At 35.5% G+C, this 14,949-nt stretch overlaps 1 protein-coding gene, 1 long non-coding RNA gene and 1 pseudogene across 5 annotated transcripts in view; 2 read left to right on the forward strand and 1 right to left on the reverse strand.

The window, feature by feature from the left end:
* The window catches only part of Sbf2 (SET binding factor 2), a 359,732-nt gene that overhangs the window by 114,305 nt on the left and 230,478 nt on the right, over window positions 1-14,949 (forward strand). The gene's annotated exons all lie outside the window — the stretch shown is intronic.
* LOC128094626 (uncharacterized) lies at window positions 7,913-14,659 on the forward strand. The gene is made up of 3 exons (XR_008213020.1): window positions 7,913-7,958; window positions 11,540-11,737; window positions 12,230-14,659. It is a non-coding gene; the product is annotated as an uncharacterized LOC128094626 (long non-coding RNA).
* LOC128094622 (40S ribosomal protein S8-like) lies at window positions 8,612-9,767 on the reverse strand (annotated as a pseudogene).

Consider the following 14,949-nt stretch of genomic DNA (forward strand, 5'->3'; position numbering starts at 1 on the left):
TAATTTTGTGATGGTCGTGTTACTATAGTATAAAAAACCTAGTAAAGATAGCAAAAAGATAAGTTAGATTTAAAATAACCTTTGTAAAAGAACCAGAACATGGAATTTATTAATGAGTTAAAAGTGTATTCTACATTGTTTTTATTTCTAGATGTATAGCACGTTTTCTTAAAAAATGTTTATCACTGGGTATGGTGCTGCATGGCTGTAATCCCACACTTGGCAGGTGGAAGCAGGAGGATCAGGAGTTCTTCGCTAGTGAGTTCAAGACTAGCCCAGGCTGCATGAGATCCTGTCTCAGTCTCCCACCAAAAATCCATTCTTTGATGTAGTTCTTATGTAGTCATAATTATGTGTAATTGAAGAATAAAATCACATATATAATATATTCATATAATGATTTAAGAAAACTTAAAAATTATGGAAAATATACATTTTCTTTACTTCTATGATTCAGAAATGGAGATGAGTTCACTCAGTTAATAAGAGAGCTCTGGAGGTTTAGGGAGAAATCCTGTCTATTTACAGATAAAGTGCTCCACTGACAAATGATTGTTGTATGTGGAAACATGACTTTCATATAAAATAAAAGATGAATGTATCAAAAGCTCACTCAACTTTTAATTAGCACAGGAACTAGCAAGATAAAACTCAGCCAGCTATCAGAACATTTGGAGAGTAGAGACTTGCTCTGTCAGGAACGACAATTTTAAAAGGATACCTACAAAATAAACTTGACTAGAGTACAAATCTGGTTGAGAGCCTATAAACTTAAAAGGTTATGTGTTTTCTAGGACAGAGATGTATACGTTGCATCAAACCTTATACTAGTGTAGTCAAAGAAGAAATATTAAATAAGAAAGTGAGGTACACTGGAGGCCAAAAGATGGCTCAGCAATGAAGAGTACTTCCCTCTTCTTGTACAGGACCTGGGTTTGTTTCTCAGCACACTCATGGTGGCTCACAACCAACCTTCTGTAACTCCAGTTCCAAGGGATCCAGTACCCTCTTCTGTCTTCGATGGCCATTGCATACATGCAGTTGCACATATGTACATGCAGGCACTCACATGTATACATAAAATTAAAAAAAAACTTTCTGAAAAAGGGAAGCAGGCACAGATAAGTATAGTCTCTTTAAGAATTAAATAAATCCTCTGGTGAGCTTGTCAACTTAGTTCCCAAGTATAATGTTGAAAGGATGAAGTGTAATACCTTTTCATGGCGTGCGCGCACAAAATTTACTAGGGATTGAACTCAAAGCCTTTCACAGCTAAGCAAATACTCTGTCACTAAGCCATAAACCCCACCCTTAAAGTTCTAATTTCTTTTGTTTTTCGAGACAGGGTTTCTCTATGTAGCCCTAGCTGTCCTGGAACTTGCTTTGTAGACCATGCTGGCCTGGAACTCACAGAGATCTGCCTCCTGAGTGCTGGGATTAAAAGTGTGAAGTCCTAATTTTTAAAAAAAACAAAATAAAATAGTAATAAGTAAAGATTTTGGCTGTCAGTGTGGTCATGCTATAACATTTCTTTAAATATTGGTATCTGTATCTGTATACTCAGGCTTTAATAATAAGATTCTAATTAGTAACAAATGTATTTATTGATGTTTCTTATAGCAAACTACTTAAAGCTTTCTTAATAGTCTTGATCCATATGCTCAGTTCTATGAAAAAGAATGAAATGAATTTATTTAGAAAGCTCTTCAAAAGTATTTTAATGGGAGAGAGCAAGATGTAAACAGATAAATCCCTGTACCAGGAGGCAGAGACAAGCAGAGCTCTGTGAGTTTGAGGCCAGCCAGGTCTACACACAGAGTTCCAGGACAACAGGGGTTACACAATAAACCCTGTCTGAAAACAAAACAAAAACTCCATTGCATTTTTTGGCTATTTTTGAAAGAATCTGGAAATTTTGTTTTTGTTTTTTCAAGTAAGGATAGGTTATTATAATTTCTGAGGGTTTTATTTTCAGGTTTTTTTTTTTCATGTAACTACAAATTATTTCAGTGTCATAACCTCTTGAGAGTTTTCCTGCTATGGGATACTGTGAAGCTGCCAGGTAGGATGAAGTCCTTCCATTTTTCTTTGTGCTATAATTTGCATCTGGAATGTCTGCCCCTGTGCTGAGGGTTTGCTTTCTTTCTTTCTTTTCTTTTTTTTTTTTTTTAAAGATTTATTTATTTATTATGTATACAGCATGTATGACTGCAGGCCAGAAGAGGGCACCAGATCTCCTTATGGATGGTTGAGAGCCACCATGTGGTTGCTGGGAATTGAACTCAGGACCTCTGAGCCATCTCTCCAGCCCCAAGGGTTTGCTTTCTAAAACGGTGGTACTGGGAGGTGATAGAACCCTTCAGAAGTAGGCCTAATATGGTGGCTGCTAGTCAGTGCCCTTGAAGGAGACTGTGTCTTGGGCCTCGGTCTTTTCCTCTCTCTCGTTTTTGCTTCCTGCCTGTCAAATGAGGCCTTTGCTCTGCTGTGTACTCCCTGCCTTGAGTTGTTTGACCATGGGCCCAAAAGAAGTGGTGCCAACCAATCATAGACTGAAGCTTCTAAAATTGTGAGCAAAAGTAAACCTTTTCTTTACAGGCTGATGGATGGTGTTGAGTATTTGATATAGTAACAGAAAGATATCACACCTACTAATCTTAAAGGAGAAAATACAAGTAATTATAATTTAATTACTACTACTTAGTAAATACTTAGGAAAAAATAGAAAATTTTACTCAACTATATTGCACATATTTATGAGCTGAATCTTATGTTGCCATTCTTACTCTCATTTTTTTTTTTCATCAGACTCTTCCTTGAGTATCTCTTTAGAGATACATGGGATCCAGGCTTTTCATATTTTATGGCATCACAACCCCTGATTCATCTTGAATTTCAATAGGTAAAATAACAGGTGAATCCAGATACTGAAGTAGTGAGACCTAGGCAGGGAGGGATAAAGTCATAGTAATGTGGTGACTCATGAAAGAGTTGCTATGGCAGAAAACAGAAAAAAGGCATAGACAAGGTAGGGGTGTATGTATGTAACTGCAAAAGCACACACCTTGTAAGTCATGCATATTCCTAAAATTACATAGTAACGATATTTCACCATTGATAGCTAAAGTATTCCTTGGGAGTATTAGGTCTCATCATCTGGTGTAACAAGTGATGCTTAAAATAAGTTGGGAGTGTGTAGACATGAAGGTCTGACCTAACCTATTTTGGGGAAACTTTCATGTCTTCACCTTCAGCCTTCGTGTGAATGCATTTGTTGTCTCTTCCAGGATCACTTGCTTTGTTAGAAATTTATACAAAATAATAGTATCTAATGATTTAGTGACAGCCAAAGGGTTCTACTATGAGGGAAACCAAGTTTCCTCAAAAAAAAGATTTGTGATACTTAATTTTATTCTTTTACTATTTGCTTGTTTGACCTAATTTTACAACTTGGGCCCTTTGCCACACAGTTAAGAGTGTTGAATAAGTGAGATGTTAGCAAATTCTTATGATTCAAATATTTAGCAGCTTGTCATGCTTTTTTGAGCCCTAGCTTCACACCCTAAAATATCAGAGAAATATAGTTTATTCTTCAGGGCTTTAAGAAAGTCCTTGGTTTATGGAAATATATAATCTTAGAGCATTGTTGGTTGCTTTATTATTTTTTTAAATTAAACAGGCAACTTCTGGTGAAAGATCAACTATTAGTCATGCTTAAAATGGACTGTGAAAGGCAGGTTTTCCTTCCCTTCTCATTACCATTTGATGGGAGGAAAGAAAACAACAAAAAAAATTCCTGATTGAAACACGGTTGGGGTTTTATGAATACAGGCCGGGGGTGGGGGTGGGGCAAGAGTATTTCCATATTCATGTTAAATCCTTCCATAAGGACAAGTTAGGCTGAATGAATCCTTGTAATAAAAGGGGGAATTGAGAGATTTCAGAGAAGGAAATATGTTGAGGCTAAGCAAACCAGGTCAACTTGAAAACTGTCTGTTCCACATGTATTTCAGCCATTGCCTCTCTGTGTATGTATTATTTCATTTCTGTGAGCTGGTTCCATATCAGTTGGTGGATGATACTTATTTGATGTTTCCTAGCATTATGAAAATAATTTCACTCTAAGGAATTAAATATCTATAGTTTACTTGCTGTTTTCAATTTAGACATTAGACTTGAAGTCAGAGAATCTTTTTTTTTTTTTTTTTGGTTTTTCGAGACAGGGTTTCTCTGTGTAGCTTTGCGCCTTTCCTGGAACTCACTTGGTAGTCCAGGCTGGCCTCGAACTCACAGAGATCCGCCTGGCTCTGCCTCCCGAGTGCTGGGATTAAAGGCGTGCGCCACCACCGCCCGGCCCAGAGAATCTTTTTAATGAAGAAAAGAAACAAACAAAACCCTTCAGAAACCTAAGCTTCATTGTTGGGGATCTTTAAGGATGCACATTAGGATGAATACTTATACATGACAATAATTAATGATAAATATACTCATTGCAAAGACAAGGGGAACAGACATACTCAGTCTTTGTTATGTAAAGTTTAGAAAACATGCTGTAAATCAGAGGATTAGGCAAAGATCACAGATTTATGTAGTAAAGTATATTATTAATACAACTACTTTAATTGAGCCAAGGATTTCTATCCTAAATACCTTAATATGTAAAAAAAATACTCCTGTGTGACCGTGTTTAAGTCCTGACCATTGCAAAATATCTGTTGGCAGGATATGAACTTGGAAGAGCCGAGTGTTCTTTTTTTAGTAGCCCTTTTGTCCCCTGCAGATGTGACTTTAACAAAGGAAGGGGTGTGTGTGGGGGTGGGCAGATAGTCAGCAGTAGAAATAACAACAACCATTTGTTAAAATAATTCAGATATAGAAATTGTGTAACTGTTTAAAAGTATATGGCTTGGGAAGCCAGGTTAGGAAGATTGTAAGTTTAATATCATTCTGAGCAGTTATAAGATCCCCTTTAAAAAGTCCTTTATTTGTGTCCTGAAAATAAAAAATAACTTGTTTCACCATCATTTCTAATTTTATGGAAAACAGACTTTTGGTTTTTCTTCTAAACTGGAAGATGAAAATTGATAGTGATAGTTCTTGTTTCTTACACAATTATGACATTAGAAAGACATTGGATGCATGGTATAAGCAACTCTGTACTAAAGAGTGGAAAACATTCTTTGTAAGTAATTTTTCCTAATGCACACATTAGGAACATACATTTTCTGATTATATTTCAAGGTTTGATATTAAGCCAGAACTAAGTTTCATTGTGCTAAATTACATGTTGAAAAAATTTAAATAAAGATTCTTAATTTTGTTGAAGAATTTGACTACATGTATGTGGTTGCTTGTAAATCTTGTCCTGCCTAACTCCTGACGTACTGCATTTTTCCTTTGTTGTACTTGAGTCCCTGTTGTAATCTGGAATGCAAAAAGAACTTCCAGGAAGGACATAAGTCTTACTTTAAAAATGTACAAATAGGAATAGAGTCATCAGTCAGTGACTAAGGATAGCTGAATTTAATTTGCTGCTGTTTAAATTGTCTAATGTCCTGTCCTTCAGAGTAACTGACATTCGCATTCAGTATCTGTAATTGTGGTTGAGGTAAATTCTAATAATGAATCAGAGCAGGAATTGAAAGAGCTTTGTTTGTTTCTTTAACTTGTTTTGTAATAACATCAGTTGTTTCGGTGGATAGCCAATTGTAGTGACACAAGGAATTGCACGTTGCTTTGTGAGATGAAAATTCTTCTCATTCATCAGAAATTCCAGAAAGAGGACTTCTGACCAGAAGTAGTAGATTCCTTCACACACAAAAACCTTTTTTTTTTTTTTTTTGGTTTAACTAGATACTCCTCATTCTTTAGGAACTTTATAGCATTACAGCTTTACTTTAATCCTTGAGAGGAATCATAGTGCGTGGTTGTAAATAGGGAGAAAAAGGTGTGAATAGTACCCGAGAGCGACTGACTCGTCAGGCTGTGTCACCAAGTTCAAACACAGCGTTGTATTTCTAAGAGTAATCAGTGCTCATCCACTCGTTTCCTTTCAACAATGACACTTAATTTATTGAGACTTAAAGGTTCATAAACTTTCAGTCTACTCCAAATCGTAGAAAGTCATGTGTTAAAATGCAAGAAACCCAACTGAATAACGGACTTGTTTGTATTTTAGTTACATTAAATTGAAAAGCAAAGTAAAGCATAGGGTTTGATTCTTACAGTTTGATTTGCTTGTTCACGTGTCAGTACTGTGAAATCAAAACAGTTCCCAAACTGGGCTTTGGACTAGCTGGAACTACTTTTAACACTTTGGTTGAGGATTCCATTTAATTTTTTTAAGATTGAGTTTTCTGTCTTTAAAGCTTCCTTCCCTTCCCCTTCTCTGCGGCCCCCTTCCTCTGCCTCTCTCTTCTAGCCTCTCCTTCCCTTTTAGCATCCCTTTACTCTCCAGTCCTCCTTTTTTGTTCTTCCATGCATTAGGTTGAACCCAGAGCCTCATCAGCCTGCTTGCTTTCTCTCCTCTGATGGAGAAGAGAGGGATGCTTTCCACACTCCTAAGGCTTTTAAGATCTATTAGGGAGTGAAACCTGAATTCAATCTGAAGGCTGGTTAGGATTTTTTCTCAATGGAGAGACACTGGTAGTGAACAGACCAAAGCAGAGTTATAAGAAAGATGGAGCTCAGTCAGGGAGTGGTTGGGGGAAAAGTAGAAATTGCAGTTCTCTAAATTTATGAAGTCAGATTGTGGAGGGCCTGGAAAGTTGGGAGGTGTCTGTATTTGAAGTAGGAAGCAATAAGAAACTATTGTAATTTGTTTGCTTGTTTGTTTTCTTAAGACACTGGGTTCAACTATGATGCCCTTGAACTCCTGAATCCTCTTGCCTCTACCCCCATCCCCAAGTGCTAAGATTATAGACATGTTTCATACCTAGACCATTATAGATTCTTACACAAGGAAGTAACACAACATACAGGAACTTTTTTGGGTGAGTTTAGAAGAAACTATTTTGATTTTTTTTTTTTACTAATTTATTAACCATTCCCTGGCATTGTAAATGAGCAACAAGTCATTTTCTTTTTCTGTTTTTTTAGATTTTATTTATTTTATTTAATGTAAATTGAGGTTTTGCCTGCATGTATGTCTGTATGAGGGTGTCAGATCCCCTGGAACTGGAGTTACGGACAATTCTGACTTGCCATATCTGTTTTGGGAATTGAACCTGGGTTCTCTGGATGAGCAGTTAGTGCTTGTAACCACTGAGCCATCCCTCCAGCCCCAAGATTTAACTGCCTTACATAGTATATGGCCATCCACTTTATATGTGTAGTCTTATTTTCTGTTTGAGAACAGTATGACTGTATAATTTTTTAAACAAATGTAAATATTTTTAACCAAAGTTGTGTTCAAACGAATATATATTTTATGAGCATAGTTGTGTTTATTGTGATGTCTTGTCTAACTGATGTCAGTTTGTTTGAGCCTAAATTGGAAGATCCATGTAACTGTGGAAATATTAGAGTGGAAGATGTGTCTTAGAACCTAGGCAAGGTTACATGGTATTTTCATAAATCCCTTCAGCAGCATCAGTGTCTAGTATAGTAGGAGTCTCAATTAGTATCACATGCGAAAAGTTGAAGCAGAAAGGAAGTAGAAAGAGTTTTAGGCTTTAATACTTGAAATTAGCCAAAACCAGTAAGAATAGTTACCAAGAGAAACCCAAATCTGTGTGCTCTTAATGAACAATTAGTGAAAGTGTAATGGGTTTTCTTGGTCTCATTCTATTTATTTTCTCTCTCTCTCCCTCCCTCCCTCTCTCCCTCTCTCCCTCTCCCTCCCTCCCTCTCCCTCCCCCCCTCCCTCCCTCCTTCCCTCCCTCCCTCTCTCTCTCTCTCTCTCTCTCTCTGTGTAGGTGACTTGGTAGTTTCTTACCTTGGATCTTATGTCTTAAAACTGGGTTAGTAAACCATGTTCTTTTTTTCCCAGGGTTGTTGTTAGAAACACGTGAAAGACACTATATTTTAAGTTGACTTAAAGGATTATGTAAACTTGTATTTCCCAAATACATTTGGTAGCATCACTGTTTCCTCTACTATGTTTTGAATGTGTACTCTGAAGTTGAGACTTTAAAATTTGAGCCATAGTGCTGTGGTATTGGGAAGAGGGCTAAATGGGATGTAAGTCATGAGGACATAGACTCTCTGAAATGGATTAACACTACTTTCAAGGGAGGGGTTCTGTAGGAATGGATTTACTCCCTTTTTATGTCTGTCCTACTCCTTTGCTCTTGTACTTTCAGCCATAGGCCTTTGCCAGAATGGTTGTTTCTGGTTCTTTTTTCTTTCTTTCTTTCTTTCTTTTTTTTTTTTTTTTTTTTGAGACAGGGTTTTTCTGTATAGTTTTGGTGCCTGTCCTGGGTCTTGTTCTGTAGACCAGGCTGGCCTCGAACTCACAGAGATCCGACTGGCTCTGCCTCCTAAGTGCTGGGATTTAAGACGTGCACCACCACCGCCTGGCCTGGCTGCTTTTGGTTCTTAATCTTTGCCTTTGAAAAGTAAATTTCTCAAACAAGCAGGAAAATAAACACAAGAATTAGAACTAATAGTAATAAAGAAAATAAATAATAAAAAATAATTAAAACACAAATTTGTTTAGAATGAGTGTAAATAGCACAGAGACTCAAAGGAAAAAAAGTAAGAGATATTAAGAACAATGAAGACAGAATGAGAAGAGAGGGTTCGTTCACACCTTACAGTTCTATTCTTTTTTAAAAGAAAAATAAACACCTTTATTACATGAGCTACGGATGACAACATATTTGCTTTTCTAGGCTTTGATCTTCCTCAGATAGAACTCTAGCTCCTTGCTCTCAAGCACGTAGCCTTCTGCTCTACCACACTGGCCCAGGCTTGATACAATGCAGGCCAGACGCTGGTCCTGTTGGAAATGCTTCACCAGATGACTGCTGATATTGGCATTCTTTTTCCTTTTATCATATTTCTTTTTAATTTTGGTTATTTTTTTGTTTAAAATCTCTTCCTCCTCAAGAGTCAGCTTGGCCTCTTCTTAGCCCAGGGGCAGTGCGTATTTGGTATTCTACCACTGTTAGATGTGCTCTCAGCAAGCATAATGCAGTTCTTCACCAGTGTGTTGGTGCAGACCAACTTGTCACTGAATGTACTGTAGACAGCAACAATGATCCTTGGTTTTCCAGTGCGACACTCAGAGCCCCAGGAGAAGTTCCCCACATCCAGTCTCAGAGCATAGTATTTTTTATTGTCTCCTCAAACTCAGACTGTATGTGATACGGGCCAATTCTAGTGTTGGCAACAGGTTGCTCCAGCTCACACTTCTGCTTCTTATGGTATGGAGGGGCTTTCTCTTGTCCCCATTTGTCCTGAGAGATGTTCATCATTTGACACTGCCTGGACAGGGAAAGGACAAAGCTTCCTAGTCTGGTTTCTAGAGCACAACCCTCCTCCTTTCTTATGAGTTCTTAATCCAGAAATTAGAGTATCTGAGAAAAGAGAAAGACTGCACTTTCCAAAGCTGAAGAAAAACAGAGACCTCAGATTGATGATGCACATGGAGTCTCAGAGATAAATAAAATTACATTGTAATTAATAATAGCTAATATTCACTGATTGGTTTTTATATTCCAAGTGCCCTTACATGTATTACTTCATTTAATTTCTTCTGTAATCTTTTAGAGAAATCACTGCCTTTTTTCCTATTTCAAAATTGAGTGAACTGAAGTTCAAATAAACTAAATAATTTACCTAAGGCCTTACAACTAGTATTGAAAATGTATGTTTTCTCACAGTACTTAGAATTGAGAGCAGGACCTCACACTTGCTAGACAAACATGCTAACATGCTACGATTTAGCTGTATCCCCAAGATCTCTTAAAACACACACACACACACACACACACACACACACACACACACACACACACATACACACACACACACACACACACACACGCAAAAAAACTACCACCAATCACAAAAAGAGTTTTACTTTGAAATAGTATCTGACTGGTCTTGAATTCAGTCCATAGCCCAGACAAGCTTTGAATTTGTAGTCTCACTCCCTGGGTTCTGAGATTGCAGACTTGTGTCGCCAGACTTGGTCTAAAACATTTAAAGTTGGGTAGTTTTCTTGATCAAAGGGATTAAGAATTAGAAAAACTAATAACATTAGTACTGTGAAGAACATGTGCTAAGATTTTAAAAATTAAAATAGTGTCTTTGAACAGATTTATTCTAAGAATATGAAAAATTGTGCACAATTTAAAATTTCTACCTTTCTAGGAATAGAAAAGGAAGTGGAAAAGAACTAGAGCTATCAATGAGGGAGACTCTTCAGTTCTTAAACACTGTGTAAGAGAAGCACTAAGAGACGTTTGACTTGGGAACTTCACAGAAACTTTAATTAGTAATTCGCCAACATTAAATATTTCAGAAGGTGAAAAATTGAGTAACTTTTTGAGTCGCACTTACCACAACTACTCGCTTGCCCACTGACCCCCAAGAGAGCGGCTTTCATGAGGGCAAGGGGCTTGCCTGGCTCGCTAATTCAGTACTGCATCTTTGTGGTACTTGAAGTCATTGGACCACAGCGGGCTCTCTTTAATTATTTGACGAAGAAAGAAATCAAATAATATTTTGACTCATGTTTTAAAAATATTTATTAATTATATTCTCTATTATTTAACCTATCAAAATTCCTATAGTGACATACTAAATGAAATACGTTTTTTAATATTTGTTTTGTGGTTTAGTTTTTGGAACTATTTATGAGATTGAAATAAAATACATTAGATTATAAAAGTGTAATGCTGAAAGTATGCCATTGGAGAATGGTCTCATAGAAACAACAATGCTTTATAAGTGTAAAGACAGTTTAGAAGTGGCTGGTGATAGAATTCAGGCAGTGAGGGTTCTTGGCTCAGACACATTAAGTTCCCGGTTCAAGCCCAGCACTGCCAAATAAAAGCAATAAAAACAATAATAATTTAAAAGGAGAAAAGCTCTCTTCATTTCTGTTTTCTCTTAATAAGTTACAAATTTGATGGTTTTTTTTCTTCCTGTGCTTCATTTTGTTTTCAATATCCTTAATGGGCTTTTGTTGCAAGAAACAGTCTCATAGTCTTTAAAAGCTTGTAATTTTTTATATCAGATTAAAATAATTTTGCTTTCCTCATTTTATCTTTTCTGTTTTTCTTCTTACTTTTTTGTTCTGTTTTTTTTTTTTTTGAGTACTACCCAAAGATGTTTTTGCTAATTGATAATATATTAGATTGCAGCTATCCTTATCTGCTGGCGAATGGGTTTTTTTACCCTAAAACTAGAAGCTTTATACAATTCAGCTTAGATTTTTGTCATTCCAATTCAAAATAAATTTAAGTAAAATTTATAATTAGTTCCTTTTAAATAAATAGATTTTTTTGGCCTTTGATAGAATTTCTCATTTCTTTTTAAATATTTTTAAATTTTTTATTTTTTAATTATGTGCATATGTGTGTGTGTGTAGGTATCTGCTGATGCAAGGAAAGGGCCTTGAATCTCTTGGACCTAGACTTCCAGGTAGCTTAAGCAGATGGACATGGATGCTGGGAACCGGACTTGGATCTTCTGCAAGAGGATGCTTTTAACTGCTGAGCCATCTCTCCAGTCCCTAGAATTTCTTTTCAATTAAATTTTTAAAAAATTATTACTGTGTGTATATATGGTACGTATATGTGGTTGATTACAGGTATGGTCATAGTGTGGTGCGTGTGTCCAGGACAGAGAACAAGTTTCTGGAATCAGTTCTTTTTCTGCCATGGGTTCTGGGGGTTGAACACAGGTCATCAGGCTTGCACACAAGCTTTTACTATTGAGCCATCTCACTGCCCTTTTAGCCTTTATTCTCCTCCTCTTCCTCTTTTCCTTTGATAGAATTTTTCATAGTGAAAAGAAAACATCTGAAATAGAGCTCTTTAACTAAATGTTGTTCTTTCTTTATATAAAATCTAATCACAATTGTATATTTCCACAGAATTACTCTTAGCAAAGCTCAATAGTTTTTGACACAACAGAAAAAAGTTACGCATTAAATATGCATGCATGTGAAAGAAATCATTTCTTGTTCATTCTGGTACTGGAAAAGAAACACTGTTTTATGATTTGAGTACTCTATAGTTTTACTAAAGAACATAATTTCTCGCTTTTTATCCTACAGTTATTGAAGTAACTGGTTCCCAGCATCCATGTTCAACAAGAAATCATCCTCACTCTTTGAATTAAACAGTGATCACTTCTAAAATACCTTCTACCTGGGAAAGCTTTTTCTTTTAATTTAGAATTTGAATCATTTAAGTAAGCATTATGTACTACTGTGAAATCATTTAAAATCATTTTAGATTAAATAGGCCGTTAAATTTAAGATAATCATTTTTATTGCAGGATAAAATAAGTGTAAATTTCTTATTGAATAATTGAAAACAGTTGCACAAAAATGAAGTCAGTCTAACGTGCTTGTACAAATGCATTTATGCCTTAGTAATTTACAGTGGTTACATGAGTTGCCATTCTTTCTTAGTGGATTAGGCAATTATCATTTAAAATAGAAATTAAGATTATATCTATCTGTTCATAATTCTTACTACTAAATTGTATTTATGTATCACTTCTGCATAAAAATAGCATCTCATCCATTTTCTTGACTTTTGTTAAATATTTAATAGGATCTGTTAAATGTTTTAAATATCACTGGATGGAAGGGGCAAATGAAATGTAAGTACCTAAGGCCTGGAGAGATAGCTCATTGGTTAAGAGAACTTGTTTTTTCAGAGGACCAAATTCGATTCCCGGCAGTCATACGGCAGCTCACAACAATCTCGCAACTTCAGTTTTAGGGAATTTGATGCCCTCCTCTGACCTCTGGGTGCATCAAGCACACAGATATACCTGCAAGCAAAACACCCATACACATAAAGTAATACGTACACACACACATACATACATACACACACACACATACATACATACATACATACATACATACATACATACGTTCCCAAAGACCACTTTTGTTTAAATTCTTAATATGCTGAAAATTGGATTTTGTGATAGTAAGTTTTAAATTTTAGGACTTATGCCATCGGCATTTTAAGTATTATAAAAAAAAAACTAAGAGATCATGAAATTAGATTTTATTCAATTTTGTTGTGATCATTAATTTGCCATTGTAGATTCGTTTTTCTTTGTATATAAAAATTTACCTTGAATCTTGAAGTCATGGTATTTAATTAAAACTGAAGGTATTTTTTCTCCTTAATTTCTATATAAAATTAAGGAAAATGTTATTTAAAACAATTTCTGTTGTGATTAATATGGCTACTGAACACAGAAATGATGAACTGTAAGTGTGAAGTTGATGTTAACTGAAAATGTAGAACAGTAATTAGTTCTTCTTTAGTGTCTAGTGAATGATGCCTTAGAGTAGTGGAATACTGAAGATCTGTGGGATTTCCTCTTTGCTAATTCTATCCAGTGTATTTTTAAGTAGAGAAATGTTTTATTTGTTCTCATATTTATAAAATGCATCTGGAAGAATAAATTCACATCTGGTCCATGGATTTCCTCCATGGAGATGTTCCAAATTCAGTGTCAAGATTAGAGCTTGTACTCATAGGGTTTGCAGAATCTTGTGTGGAATTTGAAATATTTTGTTTGGAAGTAGTTGGGGGAAACAATTGATTCAGATGTTTTTGTTGAGTTCTAATTTTAGATGTATTTCTCCCTCATTAAAATTAAAAGCATTCTGTGCTTCATAGTATAATCAAGGTACATTTATAATATTATCAAGGTACATGTAAACACTGTTTCCATTTAACAAGCTGTTTTAGTTGACCATTTTCAACCTTGTTTTATGATAGACAGATAAATTGTTAAACTTACCAGAATGGATCATTAGTAACTATAGCTATTAGAGATTTACTTCTCATTCATAGTATGCAGTCTTGATTATTCTGTCATACTTCCTTGACACCATTTCAGTGCAGCAATAGTCACTTTTTAATTGTCGTGTTCTTAATGTCTTCCCAAATGAGTTATATTATTTGAATTCTCAGAATATAATGATTGAACAGAGTGTTTTTACTCTCTTACAATGGCTGACAAACATCTTTGTGCCTGAATGGAATCAGTCCCTGGAGTAACATAAAGAAGAAGCATTTATGGGCTAAATCCAAGAAGCATGCAGACTAAAAATAATATTGTCAAACTTTTATGAATTATTTGTCTTATGCATTGAGATTGCCAAATAGAACTGCTAGTCATGGGAGTTAAACTTGATACACTGGAACAAATGGGTGTTGCTTAGTAAATCTCATTAAAGATGCTTGATCTTTTTCAAAGATTGTGTTTTGGTCCTTTAATGTGATATATTTTCCATGGAATAACACCATAAAGTTTATTAATAGATAAATCTACATTTATTTGCTTTACTATGTTTAACTTTAAACTTTCAGTGGAATAGGAAACATGCATTTTGCTTATGTATTTAATTTAGTAGTTTTTAAACAATACAGCAGGAAATTTTGTGTTTGAGCAGATTTTCCAGTGCATTATTAAATACTTACTACTAAGAGTCTGGGAAGAGGCAGTCCTGTGAGAGTTCATACTTCTCTCCCCTTTTGTTTTTCTTCTCTCATAGTAATTACAAGGTAAACTTTTGTCTTGGTAAATGAGAATGAAAATGGCTACATTGAATTACTTGGTCATATGTATGTTAATTTTACAGTTTGATTTTATGTATCCTTTTAAAAGTTTCCTATTTGTCTTTGCAACCTTCCTGGATGTTCTTTCACTTCTTGGTTTTCTTAGCCAACCTCCCTGGTCTACAGGCATACTTGGTAGCACAGAGAGTTGTGTTGTTAGTGCTCCTGTGGTTCACTG

This window comes from Peromyscus californicus, unplaced genomic scaffold, assembly GCF_007827085.1.
Source record: "Peromyscus californicus insignis strain IS unplaced genomic scaffold, ASM782708v3 Scaffold_4__1_contigs__length_199733344, whole genome shotgun sequence".
NCBI lineage: Eukaryota > Metazoa > Chordata > Mammalia > Rodentia > Cricetidae > Peromyscus > Peromyscus californicus.